Here is a 16,843-nt window from a genome sequence, read left to right as displayed (position 1 = left end):
CATGCGTTTTAAACCATCGCTCGGTGTCACGAGTGCTGAATGGCCACGTGTTTGAGATATACAACCACTTGAGTGACACGTGTGGCACGAATGTCGGAGCAAGGGATGGGGCGGGAACGACGAGGCCGGCGACAGTCCTTCCTCTCCCTGATGAAGCAAAAGCTGTCTCCGATGATCGCCTGGTGGCATGGTTTTGGTGTACGGTGGATACTTACCTTTTACTTTCTTACTGTTCCAATGGCATCGTAAATATGTTAAGCCAAATGTTATTTCATACTCGGGACTTCCCTCCTAATTGCTTAGGGTGCGTTTTGTTAGTCATTAATTTTTTTTTAATTTTTAAAAAATAAAAATTAAAAAATAATATTTGATAACATCATAAAAAAATAAAAATTAAAATTAAAATAATTAAAATAATTATTTTATAAATAAAATAAAAAAAATTTATTTTTTAAAATTTATTTTTTTTATTTTTTTATATCTAAAATATTAAATCAAAAAATAAAGAGTCCGAACTTTTTTTTCTCATCGAGTTTTTCATCTCCTCATCTGCTTCTTCCTTTCTTTCCAAATTTTTTTCTCTCGTCGAACTCTTCATCTGTCGTTTTCAAACATTACTTTTTTATTTTATAACAATATATTTATTAAATATATTTTTTATTTTTTATTTTTATTCAATAATAAAAATTTAAAAAAATAAAAAATATTTTTTAAAAATTAAAAATTAAAAAATATAATCAAACATATTTTGATTTTTATTTTTGATCTATAATCATAATTATCAAGCCGTTTGGTTTGTTAATTGATCATCTAAGCCAAAAAGCTTAAGATGCTGCAAAATGGATGAACCACCTACATTTAATATCCCCTGTTGGCTCCAACACAACATGTAAAGGGACAAAGAGGAGGAGAATTGTGTCAGAATATACATTGTTGATCTATTTTTTAATAGATTAAATAATTAAAATTAAGCATTTCATAGAATTCTGGTCGCAAAATATCCAATTTTTTTTTCTTCTTTATTATTTTCTCTCTCTTGCTTAATAACTGAAGTATGGAGCCACCCAAACTGCGAAAGAATTTGTTGGTCTAGATTATTCACGGTGGATGTCTTTCATGCGAGAATAATTTAAGAAGGTCAAATCATTTGATCCCTACTTTTTTTTTTTTGTTATTATTTCAATGTTTAACCTTTTTAATTATTCTATGCCAATAATGAATTGGTTAAATTTTCCAATCATCATTTTCATACCACATTTTTTTCACTCAAAAAAAAAAAAAAAAAATCTGCAATGCAAAGGAGTTAACATATTCCGAACTAGTAGCCCCTACACAGACCAGAGCCCATTACATCATACAACACCAAGGCCATCAACCATGGTGATTAATTTGAAGCCCAAATCTGGCCTTCCTGAATGGAGGCCCCAAGGCCTGCAAGCCAATTTCCAGAGCCAAATTATTTTCAAAAAAAGAGTGGGAAATCAATATATCTTAATCACCCCTTCCTTCGAAGAAAACATATATTATATTGTGTAGCAGCAAGCAGTATAATGATCCCATTGATCATCCCCATCCATACAAAACACAAATTCTCAATTGCATGCCTTTACATGTTCTATAATCTTAATATTTATGGTAAGCCTCTTTGTGGATTTAATTAATGGGTCAATTGAGAATTTATTACAAACTTAGAAAGCCTCCTTGTCTAGTAAAAATTGATGCCATGACCATTTTGTGAACCGAATAACCTTGCAAATGGATTTAATGAACAGGTCAATGCTATGTTTTGGCTGTCACCCTTCGGGAAATTATTGCAAACTTAGGATGGACGGCGTCCTGTAATAAAAGTTGCTGCAGAATACTCCGTGAACCACCTAACTTCTGGAATGCATGGAGGTAAGTGAAAGTGGCACCTTAAATAGAAATTTCAGAAATCGAAATTAAGCCCCTTGAATGTTTTGTCTGTACTATCACAATTTCAAACTATCGTGTGTGAAAAATGTGCAACGTGAGTATTTATTTCCAAAAGAAAGAGATGCGTCGCCCTTCTTCTATACTGAATTCATGAGGATTATGGTTGGCGATGGATTGGGATTGTATCTTTCATGAAGAGAATGATTTATCTTCTTTCGTGCAAATCTATCATTGGATCATCCACTGATTGCTTTGAGATATGTGCTAGTTGATGAATAATAGAGTTGGAACTATTTTGAGATTTGTGTGATGTATGATCCAATGATAGATTTATATGAAAGAAAATAACTTCTTTCACATGAACCAATGTCCGAGCAAAAAGGATACAATCATCCACAATCAATACATATGAGACAATGGGTCCATGCCTACGAGGCCGGTAAGCATGGAGGAGATCCATGTAAACATTCCCTTTCAAAGAGAGAGAAAGCATTTCGGAACACAAAATGAAAAGTAGTGAAGAAAGAGGACAGCCTTGGTGAAGACCACATAGGGCAGGAAACTAAGTAGTCCGCTGACTATTAATTAATAAAAAAAAGTCAGGATGCTTAATATAAGCAAGAACCCATTGGATAAACCGAGAAGCAAATCCGAACCGATACAAAACACTCTCCTAATAGTGCCACTGAATCCGATCGAAAGCCTTCCCCTTGTTAGCTTGAATCATCATAAGGCAACAATAGGAAGGAGCATAGTAGAGGGAGTACATAAGCTCCTGGACGAAAAGAATATTTTCCATGATACTCCTACCACCAACAAAGGCTCCTTACTAAGGAGAAATTAGATGCGGCATCAAGAGTTTGAGACGATGCAACAAGATAGTAGCAACAATTTTATAGATTTTATTATAAAGACTGATGGGTCGAAAGTCAAAAGCAAGAGTGGAATGAGGGATTTTGGGTATTAAAACAATGAAGGTACGCTTCCCAGTAGGAAGTATGAGCGAGATAGCAAAAAAATGAAGAACCCCCTGAATGATATCATCTCTAATAATATGCTAATAAAGTCTAAAAAAAGAAGGTAAAAATTCATCAGGACCTGGAGCTTTATCCGGATGCATGGAGTGAACAGCATAAGTAATTTCATCCTCTGCAACAAGGGTGGTAAGAGCCTCGTTCTGATTAGGGGTAACTTGTGATGAAGAAGTAGAAAGTTAAAGATCATCAGATTGGTGAATATGCTCCCACCACTGATGGAAGTGACCCAAGAGTTCTGCATCAATGATCTCAGACCCCTCAATCCATTGATCGTTTTGAGATTTTAAAGATAGAATTTTATTTCTTCTGCGTCGAATTATGGTGGAGCGATGGAAGAACTTGGTGTTAGCATTCTTTTCATGGAGCCATGTAATTCTAGACTTCTGCCTCCAAAAGCTTTCTTGAATAGTTAATATTTTATGATATTTTTGCAAAAGTCCCATGAGATGCAAGTGATCATCATGCAAAGCCCACCAATCTGAGCATCTCTGATTTGAAGAAGATGAATTTGCTGATATAACAGTTGAGTCTTATGAAAGATATTGCCGATGCAGGAGCGATTTCATTTCTGAAGAGCTTGCTTGGCCTGACAAAAAAGCATCGAAACATGCTCATCAGGAGGCAAATGATGGGCACCCCGCCAGGCTTTACGAATGATAGAATGAACCCCATAAAGATTTCAAAAATTATGATAATGGAAGGGCCGACGCTGACCAACCTTTTGATGAATAGCATGCAAGAAGAATGGACAATGATCAAATGCAAAACACACCAGGTGCTAGACATGAGTATCAGGGTAAAGGTCTAACCAACAGGGAGTAGCAAAAGTCCGATCAAGGCGCTCCCATACTCTAGACAAACCTTGTTGATTATTGCACCAAGTGAATTTAGGATCCTAGAATACCAAATCAATTAGGCCGGTGGAGGAAAGAAATGCTTAGAACTTTCTAATATATCTATTTATCTCGAAAGGCTTATCACCCCACTTATCCTCTTGAGATAAAAGACAATTGGAGTCACCCATAAGCAAGTAGGGAGGCACATGCTTAGCACTTGAGTAGCTGAGTCTCACACCGCACGATGGCAAATTTCATTAGTATTAGTATAGACAACACCAAAGATCCAAGATGACATAGAGGGCATAGAGATGAGCCCATAACAAACTTGTCTGTCTGATTTAGTAAAACTGACATTGCCTAAGTTCATTCTCCATGCAACAAGAATTCTCCTAGAAAGACCTTGAGAAGGAACCATGCATAGGTCCCACCTTGGGCCCATGATATGTCGGATTCGAGGCAAAGAGTGCTCATCGAATCTTGTCTCAACAAAACAACAAAGGTCAAGAGAAAATGGTGAAGGAGCGATTTAACATATTTAATAAAGAAAGCTTTAGTAGCACTCTTACAATTCTAGAGTAGGATTTTCATCAGGAAAGAGAAGAAGGGGAATACAGCTCTCCATCCTCGGACTGCTTTAGACCAGGTTGAAGGTTGGTAGATTGCCCTAAAGCATGCTGTAGCATAATGAAAAGAGAATCATGAGACTTTGTAGTATTACTAGATAGTGAAGGACCCGATGAAGACTTTGAAGTTGAAGCAGAAGCAGCATCATGCATTATGTAAGCTTGATCTAAGGATGGAGAGGAGGCTATTGAAGAAGAAATAGGTGCTATGTCTGATACTGCAGATGATTGCGTGGAAGCCAATAATCCAATTACAGGGCTCTCAATAAGAAGCGAGGGGCATCCTCAGTAGATCCTTCCAACTGCCTTGATGTGCCAAGAGGCTTTGGGATAAGAAACTAATGGTAGAGATGGTTTAGAGGATACGTCAGCAGGTTGCTCCTCTCGAACAATAACTTTAGTTTGAAAGGAGGATTCAAAATCCGACGAATAGTTAGAATAAGTTGACCTAGGCGGAGAGCGCTTATGCTTCTCTTCACGAATACCAGACAACAAAGGCAAGAGATGAATATCCATAGGTGTGGTGTCCTAAGGGTCCGTGATGTCCTACGTGACTAGAGGGGCTGATAAGTGATATATTTTTAAATTTATTGAAGATATTTTTGATAATTTATGGTGCTAACATCTTCTTAAAAACTTAATTTCATGAATAAATTAGATTTTTTTATAAAAATAAATAATTTTTAAAAAAATATGAAATTAAAAAATATTTATGAAAAATAGATATTGATTTAATTGAGAATCTAAGTATCAAAATATTAAAAAAGTAATAAAAAATTTAATGCATATTTTTTTTTTATTTTTTCAGATGAAAATCGAAACAAAAATGAAGCCAAAATATCCTAAAAATAATTTTATTACTTTCGGTGCATGGTGGACCGGCCGCTCGGTCCACAGATTCAGGGGCACGATCCACAAAACACTTTCACGGTCCACGACATGGCTCTCAACGAATGAAAATAATTTTTCATGATCCAACGGATGAGATTCAACTCGATCCAGATCCGACGGTTCATACTTGTTGCCGATTGAAAGGACTCTTGGGCACGATCTGATGGCCCAGATGTGATCCATCATGAAATCGAATGGTTGAGGACAGTTCTGACTAAGAATAAGAGATAAACAGCGCGATCCAATGGTTGAAAATAAATCTGAAGTCTGATCCAACGGCCAGCATCGATCCCGACTATGTTAAGAAAATCAGAGACGCTGATCAATGGCCGAAAATTCATCTGGAGTATGATCGGATGGCTGTAGTTGAATCCGACATTGATAAAGATTAAAACTATGATTTTTGGACTGATTTGGGTGGTTCAAAGGCGATCCGACAGTCAGAAATTAATGTAAAAGATATTATACGAATTCTAAAAATTTTAGTATTCTTTTTCCTATCAAAAAAATATAAAAAATTTATCTATAAATAGGAGATCCGAGAATAAGAGTAGAGAGAAAAAAAATTAGAGAAAAAATAAGAAAAAAATAGAGAAAAAAATCAAAAAGTTTCAGGGATCAAATATTGAGAAATTATGGAGCTAGAGAGCTTGATGCATGACTAAATCCCTTCAATCCAAGAATACGATGAAGCTTGTAAATGGATTTTTATTTTTTTTTGGTATTTAATTTTTATATAATAAAATTATACTTTTATTTTATATCTTTTTATTTTGAGATATTGATCCAGCCTACACGATCTATACCCTCTATTGACGTGTCGTGATCTCTAGATACGGTATGTGCTTTGGAGAGATAAATCATGGTATGTTAGATTAAATCTTATATCTTGTAATTGAATTTAGATAGTTTATACTTCAATAGGATGATCTGTAATCTACTGATACAGTCTATATCCCTTAGAGATAAGCTATGCTAATATCTTAATCACAAGAATTAATATTACAATATAAGAAAAAAAAATAAATCTAATTTGCATGGTGGATTCAGAATTTCTGGGTTCTTTCTCTGACTTATTTTTTTTCATAAATTAATTTATATTTATAATTAAATTCTTACTATTTTATTTTTATTTAATTTTTTTATAAATAATTTTCTTTTATTTCTTCTTAGAAAAAATAATCATCCTAGATCTCCGTGGAAACGATCCCTACTCACCCTATCTATATAATTTGAGTTGATTTTTATTTTTTACTGCCTACGACAGCAATCAAAATTTTGATGCCGTTATCAAAAATCTAAATACGATTATTTAAAAAAAAAATAGTTTTATTCTTAGTTTCTTATTTTCTTTGCTTTCTAACTTGCTTAGTTCCTTAGTCAAACTTACTTTCTTCAAAAAAAAAAAAAAATCTCTACATTGACACCTTATAATCTACTTAGAAAATTAGATACTTAATCAAAAATTTAAAAAATAAAACAAATCAATTTACTCTTGACTAACTACCAAATCTGGTCATTTTTTCTTCTTGCATTATATAATTTTATAAAATATCTTAAGGGCACAAACCCTGAACAAGATAAGATGAAAATTTCATCACCCTTTCTTGGCCCACAAATCACCATCCTGCATATTGTATTGATCTAAATCTTAACTTAAAATCAATTAGATATTAGTCCCTAAGGACTCTCGAGCTCAATAGGATAAAGGATCCAAAGAGTTGGACCGGGTTAGGATTAGTCAGTTTGACTGGTGTCTAGGAAAGTGGTTCAAAGACTACGTCCTGAGGAAGGTGGTTATTTAATTGGTTCCATTCGCTTATCTGACCAACTCAGTTGGTATCTAAGAAAAGCAACGGAGGGATCCCCACCAACCTTATACTTACCTGACCAGTTAAATGGCTAGTCTTTTATCTGGAGTGCTCAAAGGCAACCTTAGCAGTTAGGAGCTATCTAGATCTAGGATTATCCTTAGCTAGAATTGACTGCATAACTTGATTACTAACCTACAATCATTAACCCTAATTAAAATACTATTCTCTATCATCTCTCGATTTAGGACTCCTTAAGCTCTCATCTTTAGAATTCTCTTCTCATCTATCTCTCTTTCCTCTTCTCTTTAAAAAAAAATTACAAAAATAACTAAAAATTCTTAAATTTTTTGGACAAGGATATCTAGTCGATTAGTGAGAATAGATCTAAATCTTGCATCTAGCCCAGTAGACCTTAAGCCCACCATGGGTGAACCCGAAAATGAACCTCGGGTACTGAAAGACCTTTGCTATCCAGTTGGGTCAGCCCAACCCTCATATATCTGACTACCACAAACTGATGCCAATTTTAAAATTAAACCTCAGATCATAAACATGCTTCCTAAATTCACTGGAATTGAGGATGCATACATTTTTATGAGAAAATTTGAGGAAGTATGCGCTACGATGCGGCTTCAACAGCTCACTAAGAATGCTGTAAAACTTAGATTGATCAACTTTGCCCTCAAAGATAGTGCCAAAAAATGGTTATACAGTCTTCCTAACCAATCCATAGCATCATGGGAGGATTTTGTTAAAGTATTCTTGAAAAAAAAAATTTCGCACCATAAGACTGCCAAATTTAGGAATGAAATTAATCAATTTTATCAATTACCCAGTGAGTCTTTTTGGAAGTACTTTGATCGTTTTAAGAACTTTTTGAGTCAATGCCCATACCATAGAATAGAAACTTGGAGGCTGTGCCAAATCATTTATGAAGGACTAGATCCAAACTCTAGAACCATGTTAGAATCAATGTGTCAGGGTCAATTTATGAACAAAGAGCCTATAAAAGCCTGACAATTTTTAGAGGATCTAGCAGAAAAGAGCCTACAATGAGAGATAACTAGGAAACCCAATAGACTCATATATTCAAGAGGGGGTGTATATCAAGTTCAACCTTTCCTAGCTGAAGAGGCTAAATTTACATTTTTAATCGGTATGATAGAGGCCCTAGAACTTAAGGGACACATCCAAGTGAACCAAGTTGCAACAACCACTTGCAATAGGTGTAATGCCACAGACCACACGATGGAAGGATGTCCTTTCTTGATGGGTCCAGTCGAGAATGAAGTAGCACAGGTGAACGCAGCCTATCAAAAATCCACAAATGATTCCTACGCACCAACTTACAATTCAGGATGGAGGAACCATCTCAATTTTTCTTGATCACAAGGGTCAAACTCAAATAGACCTGTCTTCACTCAACCCAATCCAGACCCCCTCAATCATCAAATAATCTATCAGGTTTCAACAATGATCAAAGGCTTAGCTCGCTAGAAAAGAGTCTGAAAATCTTAACGAAATCGACTACTAGCACCAACACTATACTAAACAACTTCATGCAGACCACAGGCCAACTTTTAACTTTCAACACCCAGACTATTACCCGTTTAGAGATGCAATTAGGTCAATTAGCCACAGCTGTAAGTGAAAGAGAAAAAGATAAACTACCAAGTCAACCCGAGGCTAATCCTAGAACTCAAAACAATCAAGGACCACAACAAAGAGCCCAAATCAATCAATTAAATGTAATTCACACTTTAAGGTCTGAAAAATAAGTAGACAAACATATTGATACACCTGAAGATCAAGATGATCCACTGTCTAAATCACCTCATAAGCAAGTAATCGATCAGATCGAGTTTAAGGATCCAGATAAGTCTAAGGAGTCAACAAAGATTAAAAAACCACCCAAGCCACTTGAAGAATCCACATCAGGGATTAAGAAATTCAAGACAACACCCATCAATCCTGTAGCTCTTTTTTCAAATAGACTTAGGTCCAACAGACACTCAGCCCATATGGATCAAATCTTAGAGTTGTTTAAATAAGTGAAAGTAAATATCCCTCTACTAGGTATGATCCAACAAGTTTCTACATACGTCAAATTTCTCAAAGACCTGTGCACAAAGAAGAAGACCACTAATATTTTTAAGAAAGCCTTCTTGGCAACTAATGTGAGTTCATATCTTTCAAACCACATGCCAGTCAAGTACAAAGATCTAGGATCTCCTACAATCTCATGCGTCATTGGAGAAACCATCATTGATAGGGCCTTGTTAGACCTAGGGACTAGTGTGAATATCTTACCTTATTCAGTCTATGAGAAATTAAGGATAGGAGAATTAAAGCCTACAGAAATTATATTGCAATTGACAGATCGATCAGTGAGAATCTCCGAGGGAGTTATGGAGGATGTGGTAATCAAGGTCAGTGATTTTATTTACCCTGTGGATTTTGTGATCCTAGAAACTAAACCAGTGTCAAATTCAAAAGGTCACATATCAGTCATCTTAGGTAGACCAATTTTAGTAACCACCAATGTCCTGATCAACTGTCGCAATGGACTCATGAAGCTCTCATTTAGAAATATGTCCATTGATCTTAATATTTTTAATCTTGAAAATAAAAAGGACCAATTAGTCAATGTAAATCTGATCCAAGATGAGATTTATGAGCCCATTGATCCAGGAGAAGAAGATTTTAACTGTAATCACTGGTCAGATCAAAAATTTGAAATAGCTTATGAAATTTCTTTATCCAGTGATCAGAGAGTTCATCCACAATGGCAACGATCTGTCAAATCACTTATAAAGATGAATTTTCTGAATGAACCAATTGAAGAAATTCAAGTTCAGGAGGTTAATGCCCTGCTTGATTCACCTCACTCAGCTTACCCACTTGAATTTGTCAATCCAATATTTGATATGGGATAAGTGAGGTAGAATTAGTATAGTCTGGCTGAAGACGATAAACTTAGTACTTTTTGGGAGGCAACCCAAATTTTTTTACTTTGTTTTAACTGATCTATATTTTTTTAGAAATAAAGGACCGCTCTATGTGGAAGTATCTGTCAATAATTTGATCTAGCTAAAGACAATAAACTTAGCACTCTTTAGAAGGCAACCCAGTTTTAGCTTTTGCTTTTGCTTTCTTTTGCATTTTATTTAAATCAAATCTTGCTTCGTATCTTTTGAAAGGATTTGAGCACAATATTGGCTAAGTTGGGGGGAGAACTAATTTTGAAATGACGTCTGGATCAGGTGACATCTCTCTTTTTCTTTCTCTTTTTATGCACCCTTTATTTTTCCTACTCCATTAAGGACAATGTCGATTAAGTTGGGGGGAAGAATAATAAAAAATTTTAAATTTCTAAAGTCTTCAAGTAAGTTAGTATTTAGCATTTAAGCACTTGATTATACTTAAGAATCGAGTTAAACCAAATATTTTTTTTAAAAAATTGATGTACAGATTAGAGAGTTTGTGAGATATTGAGGGATCAAGTATTAAGAAAACTCAATAAGGAGTTAAGTTTAGAACTTAAATAATTTTTTTTGAGTATTTTTAAATTTTTCTACCAGCATCAAAGAAGAGTTTACTTCTTATGGACTTGTGTAGGGTAACTATACATTTTTTTCATATTTAAAAGAAAAAAGAGAAGAGTTTTCAAGTACTTCATGCGGAGTAACCAGATCTCTTTGCCTAAGCAAGCATTGAGTTTTGCGTCAAAAGGTATGAAGGGCAAAGAAAATTTGTTGTAAAGTTAGTTTTAACTCATAGTCTGTTTGATTCAAGCAAGTAGGTCTGAGGGATATTCTATACCTAGTATCCTAAAGCCATCTGATTTGAGAGTCATTGGCTGAAAACTCGCTACATGAGTCAAACAGAAAGCTTAAGGGGTTAAGACACTCAATAGAAATACAATGTTAAAAAAAAAAGAATCAATAAATAAAGGATGGAAGTAACAATATACTTGTCTATATAAGGGTTAATGATTTGGAGATAAAGATAAAAATAATTTTAAAAAATTTAAAAAATATTTAGTGTTCTTAGTTTAACTCCCACATTGATTAGTATTAATACTCCAATGACATACCTCATTCACGCTCTACTGAACATCAAGGGCTCTTTTAAAAATTATTTGATAAAATTTAAAATTTTAAATTAAAAGGTACTTAATTCTAAATTCTTTCTTTACTCGAGGACGAATAAAGTTCAAGTTAGGAGGTATGATAAGTGGTATATTTTTATATTTATTGAAGATATTTTTGGTAATTTATGGTGCAAATATCTTCTTAAAAACTTAATTTCATGGATAAATTGATTTTTTTTATAAAAATAAATAATTTTTTAAAAAATATAAAATTAGAGAATATTTATGAAAAATAAATTTTGATTTAATTGAGAATCTAAGTACCAAAATATTAAGAAATTAATAAAAAATTTAATACATATTTTTTCTTATTTTTTTAGGTAAAAATCAGAGCAAAAATGGAAACAAAATATCCTAAAAAATAATTTTTATTACCTTTGGTGCACGGTGGACCGATCGCTTGGTCTACAAATTCAAGGGCACAGTCCACAGAACACTTTTACGATCTACGATGCGGCTCACAGTGGGCGAAAATAATTTTTCGTGATCTAACGGATGAGATTCAATCCGATCCTGATCGACGATCCATACTAGTTATCGGTTGAAAGAAGGACTCCTTGGCACGATCCGACGGCCCAGATGTGATCCATCATGAAATCAGATGATTGAGGACACTCTCGACTGAGAATAAGAGATAAACAGCACGATCCAACAGTCGAAAATGAATCTGAAGTCTGATCCAACGACCAGCATCGATCCCGACTGTGTTAAGAAAATCAGAGGTGCTGATCAATGATCAAAAATTTATCTGGGACATGATCGGACGGCTGTGGTTGAATCCGACATTGATAATGATTAAAACTATGATTTTTGGACCGATCTGGGTGATTCAAAGGTGATCCGACGGCCAGAAATTAATGTAAAGGGTATTTTATGAATTCTAAGGATTTTAGGACTCCTTTTCCTATCAAAAAAATATGAAAAATTCACCTATAAATAGGAGATCCAAAAATAAGAGTAGGGAGGAGAAAAAATTAGAAAAAAATAAGAAAAAAATCATAAAAATTAAAAAGCTTTAGGGATCAAATATTAAAAAATTATGGAGCTAAAGAGCTTGATGCATGGCTAAATCCCTTCAATCCAGGAATACGATGAAACTTGTAACTAGATTTTTATTTTTTTCTTATATTTATTTTTTATACAATAAAATTATATTTTTATTTCATATCTTTTTATTTTGAGGTATTGATCCAGCCTACACGATCTATACCCTCTATTGACGTGCCGTGATCCCTGGATACGGTACGTGCTTTGGAGAAATAGATTGTAGTATGTTAGATTAACTCTTATATCTTGTAATTGAATTTAAATAGTTTATACTTCAATAGGATGAGCTATAATCTACTGATACAGTCTGTATCTCTTAGAGATAAGCTATGCTAATATCTTAATCATAAGAATTAATATTACAACATAGGAAAAAAAATAAATCTAATTTGCATGGTAGATTCAAAATTTCTAAGTTATTTTTTTGACTTATTTTTTTTCATAAATTAATTTATATTTGTAATTAAATTTTTGCTATTTTATTTCTATTTAATCATTCTATAAATAATTTTTTTTATTTTTTTTTAAAAAAAGATAATCGCTCTAGATCTTCGTGGAAACGATCCCTACTCACCCTATCTATATAGTTTGAGTTGGTTTTTATTTTTGACCGCCTACGACAGCGATCAGGGGCAGAGCGGGATTCTTCAACAACCTTTGAGGAACCACCAGCATCATTACCTTCCTACGGGGCCAACTTTCTTGATGAGCCTTTGTGCACAGTTTGCCATGTTGCATTGGAAGGCCGTGTAGGTCCCAGTGGAGTAGGCAATCTATGTCCTTTTCTAGATGCTTCAGAGGACACCAAAACTCTAATGGCACGCACCCAAAGGCCATACAAAAGCTTGCCAGTAGGGGGACCAGAGGCTGAGCAACTGCTACAAGTGTCTAAAGTAACTTGCATTTATTATATATATATATATATATATATATATATTTAGTAGAAACTTTGAAGCTGCATTTAGTTTGAGAATAAGAAAAAAAAGAATTACAAAAATTGTATACATATAATTAATTATATAGTAAGTTTTAAAATTTTTTTTGAGATTTGTATTTATTAAAGTTACACCCATTAGTTTTCAAAGCCTACACTTATATCCCTAAAATATGAAAACGTGATTCAAATTATTTTAGAAATATGAAATGACCAAATTGCCTATAAAGGATTAAAAAAATCGATCCGATTCCACCCACTTCTTCTTTTTCTCTGAATCAAATTAAGTTTCTCCCCAATCTCTCTCTATTGGATGATGGAGAATCTGATGCCATGCCTTCCAAAGGAGATCGCTTGAAGTGCCTCCTTCGCATCCCACACGATGCCTTCAATATGGCCCGCTCTGTCTGCAAGTTCTAAAAGCAGGTGGAGTCATCCCACTTTTACCACCTCCGTAGATCCACCAACCTCACCCGCCCACTCATCATCATCGCCTAGATTAAGCCCATGCCGAGCCCGCCCACCATCAAGAACCATGCCACCCTCTCTCCACTATACCACCTCGCCATCTTTGACGCCTCCACCATTGCTTGGGCCTCGCTCCTGCCCATCCTAGGGCTCCACTACATGTTAGATGTGTGATATGGAAAGTCAATTGTTGGCTGACATATTATAATTTTTCAAGACATAAGTTTGTACTTGAGTTATTGAAATTAAAAATTATAGATAATTATTTTCATTATAGAGTAATGTATCCTATAATTGTCCAAGGAGTTAATGATCAATGACACATTTCTCAAGAGCTGAAAATTTAAGACATGTATCATTATAAGTTAATTTCTAAACTACTCCCAGTCGATGATCATCACGGAGACGATGATTGGTCTGACTAGACTAATACACAGATCGCTTCTCTTTTGGATAAATGGATCTTGAGTTTACAGTGTGGAGATACTGGAGCGAGAATACAAGTAGTTGTTAGAGAACAATGATACTGAGCGTGATCAAGAATGAAAAGTCACATAAATGCCTACTCACTCGTTAATGACTTTTCGATGCTATAGTTGTGTGAGTGATTCTTTGATCTGTGATGTCTCGGCTACTCATAGTGAGGTTGCTGTAGTTTGACTGTACATAAATATGATTTTCTAGTCATATAGATCCTTGTAATATATGTTGGCTACAGTAGATTGCTGAGGAGTAGGAGTGCACTTATAGGAGCTCTATTGGTCTTAGTAGTTGAAGAGTAGTCCTATGCGACCTAAAAGACTGAATGCATAAATCTGTATTCATAGTAGCATGATTATGGAAAAGAGTTTTCATAGGATTCACAATTAGACTCGAGCTAATCAATCTGGCATATGACGGATGCTTAGGATTTGATGAAGTTCCATGACCTACATCCTATCAGAACTCTCGATAGAAGAACTTGATCGCACAGTAACTATACCTAGGGGTTCATCTTTCTGTTCTACTGGATTGCCACTACATATTGCTAGATATTACTGATGGATTGTGAGAACTCACTAAGATTATTTTTGAATCAATGATCCTTGTTGGGGTGAGTTGGAATTATTCCAGTCCATTGAAAAGAGTTTTAATAATATTGTGATGGAGATCACGGTATATCTCACTATCAGACAGAATAAAATCTGAAGGATCATACACAAAAGAAGCTCATCCTGATCAATAGTTTAGATCTTAATCAAATTATCAATTAGATTGATAGTTTGGATCAATTTGTAAGAGTTATAAATTTAAAAATGGCTAATTATTAGCATAAAGGACTTACAAGTGTTGCAATATAATTGGATCTGATTAAATTATGAATTAAGTATTAATTAATTTAAATCAGATTAAATTTAATTAAACTTGACTTAATTTAAGACTAATTAGATTTAATTATCCAAGTAGGATTTAGATTACAATCCTGATTAGATCAGGGTTGATAGCCTTTTCGAATTTGATTCAAATCAGGTTCGAATTTGATTCGAATCAAATCCAATTTGAAATTCGATTAAAATGGACTGCCTAAGCCCACTTTTTTTTTATTTCTTTTTCTTATTTCACATAGAAAAAGAGAGGGCATGTGTGAAGATGTGCCCCCTTCTCCCCTACACGCATGAAAGATGAAGGGGCACCAATGGTTGGCGCCCCTCCTCTCTTGGATTCTTTCTCATTCAGAACTCTTTCCTTATTCGAATTTGATTTGAATAGGGTTATCCTAATCTAGAAGAAAATTATATTATTATTTGGTTGGGCATTGGGGGATGATTTTTGTGTGACAAAAATAAGAAGCTAGAGAGGGCATGCGTGAGATATCTTTTGGGTGCTCCTTCCTTGCCGAAAAATAAGATCCACGCCTCCCTTCTCTCCTTCTTCATCCCACACCCCACCTTATCAAATCTGAGAGAGAGAGAGAGAGGATAAGAAGAAAAATAGTTTTTCTTCTCTTCTTGGTGGTCTTGTTCAGATCCCTTTAGTTCAGCATGAAGAGTTCATGCTGTAGGATTTCATTCTTTGAGATCTAAAAGAAGGAAATCCAGATCCAAACTAAAAAGTAGATCTGTAAGGTGCTAGCACTCCGATGGCCTCGATGCTTTGATCAGATCGTCTCCATGTGAATACCAACAGAGGCTGGATGCTTACACGGCTATGATGAAAATCTTAAGCATCTACAGGATCCGATCTGAGTAAGAAAAGAAAAATCGATTAAGGTAACCAATTTCTGTTCCTCTTTTGATTTTTACTTTTCAAATCTGATATATGTGATTTTATTTCTTGTATAAGAACTAGATCCAGATGTTTTATGTTTTAGATTAGATCTATGATGTATTAGATTAAATTATTTAATTTATGCTTCCACTAAAATTTTGATTTTTGAAAAATCTTCATGCAAGCATGTAAAACACCTAAGTAATCTTACACCACGACCTCCCTCTCTTTTGCCGGTTAGCCACCATCGGGACCACGCACCTGGGCTGCCTCTGACGAGGTGTTCGCCTATGACTCCGTATCAGCGACGTAGTGTCGCAGGGCAGCATGCCGGGCCCCCGACGGTCCTTTGCCTATGGGGCGTCGGATGTGGATCAAATGGTGTTCGTGGCGGATGGGCACGACAAGAGCTAGAATGCACTACGGTCTACGCTGGTGTACAACATGGTGAGGAACCAGTGGGTCCTGCTCTCGAACATGGTGAGGGAGCACGACGAGTGCAAGGGCATCTTTCTATGTGGTGCCTTCCACGTCATCAACGGGTAGGCCATGGAGTCCTAGGGCTGCTTCTCCCCCTCCATGGAGGCCTTCGATGTCACAGCATGGAAGTAGGGCCTTGTGCACGACTGCATGATCCCCCGCAACATCCGCCTCGCATCGGCCACCAGCATTGGCTTCTTCCTCACCTTCATCGACCTCTAGGGCAGTAAGGGGGTCGGCCTCATTGGAGAGCTAGTTGACATTGGTCCAGATAATAGTGTGCGCTAGGACCGATCCGAGACCGGCAAGTGCCTCGGTGGGACCTTACAGAGCCCAACATTCTAGCTCGGCACCTTTGGGTTCGTCATCACCGCCATCTTCCTCTTGAATGAGGTC

General features: G+C 35.4%; 1 pseudogene; it reads left to right on the top strand.

Moving 5' to 3' along the window:
- The first annotated feature begins 13,565 nt into the window (after positions 1 to 13,565).
- On the top strand, positions 13,566 to 16,579 carry LOC105042061 (F-box/kelch-repeat protein At1g15670-like; annotated as a pseudogene).
- Positions 16,580 to 16,843: the final 264 nt, after the last annotated feature.

Source organism: Elaeis guineensis, chromosome 3 (genome assembly GCF_000442705.2).
Source record: "Elaeis guineensis isolate ETL-2024a chromosome 3, EG11, whole genome shotgun sequence".
Lineage (NCBI taxonomy): Eukaryota > Viridiplantae > Streptophyta > Magnoliopsida > Arecales > Arecaceae > Elaeis > Elaeis guineensis.
The sequence above is the reverse complement of the archived record's forward strand: the minus strand, read 5'-3'. Positions and strand labels throughout refer to the sequence as shown.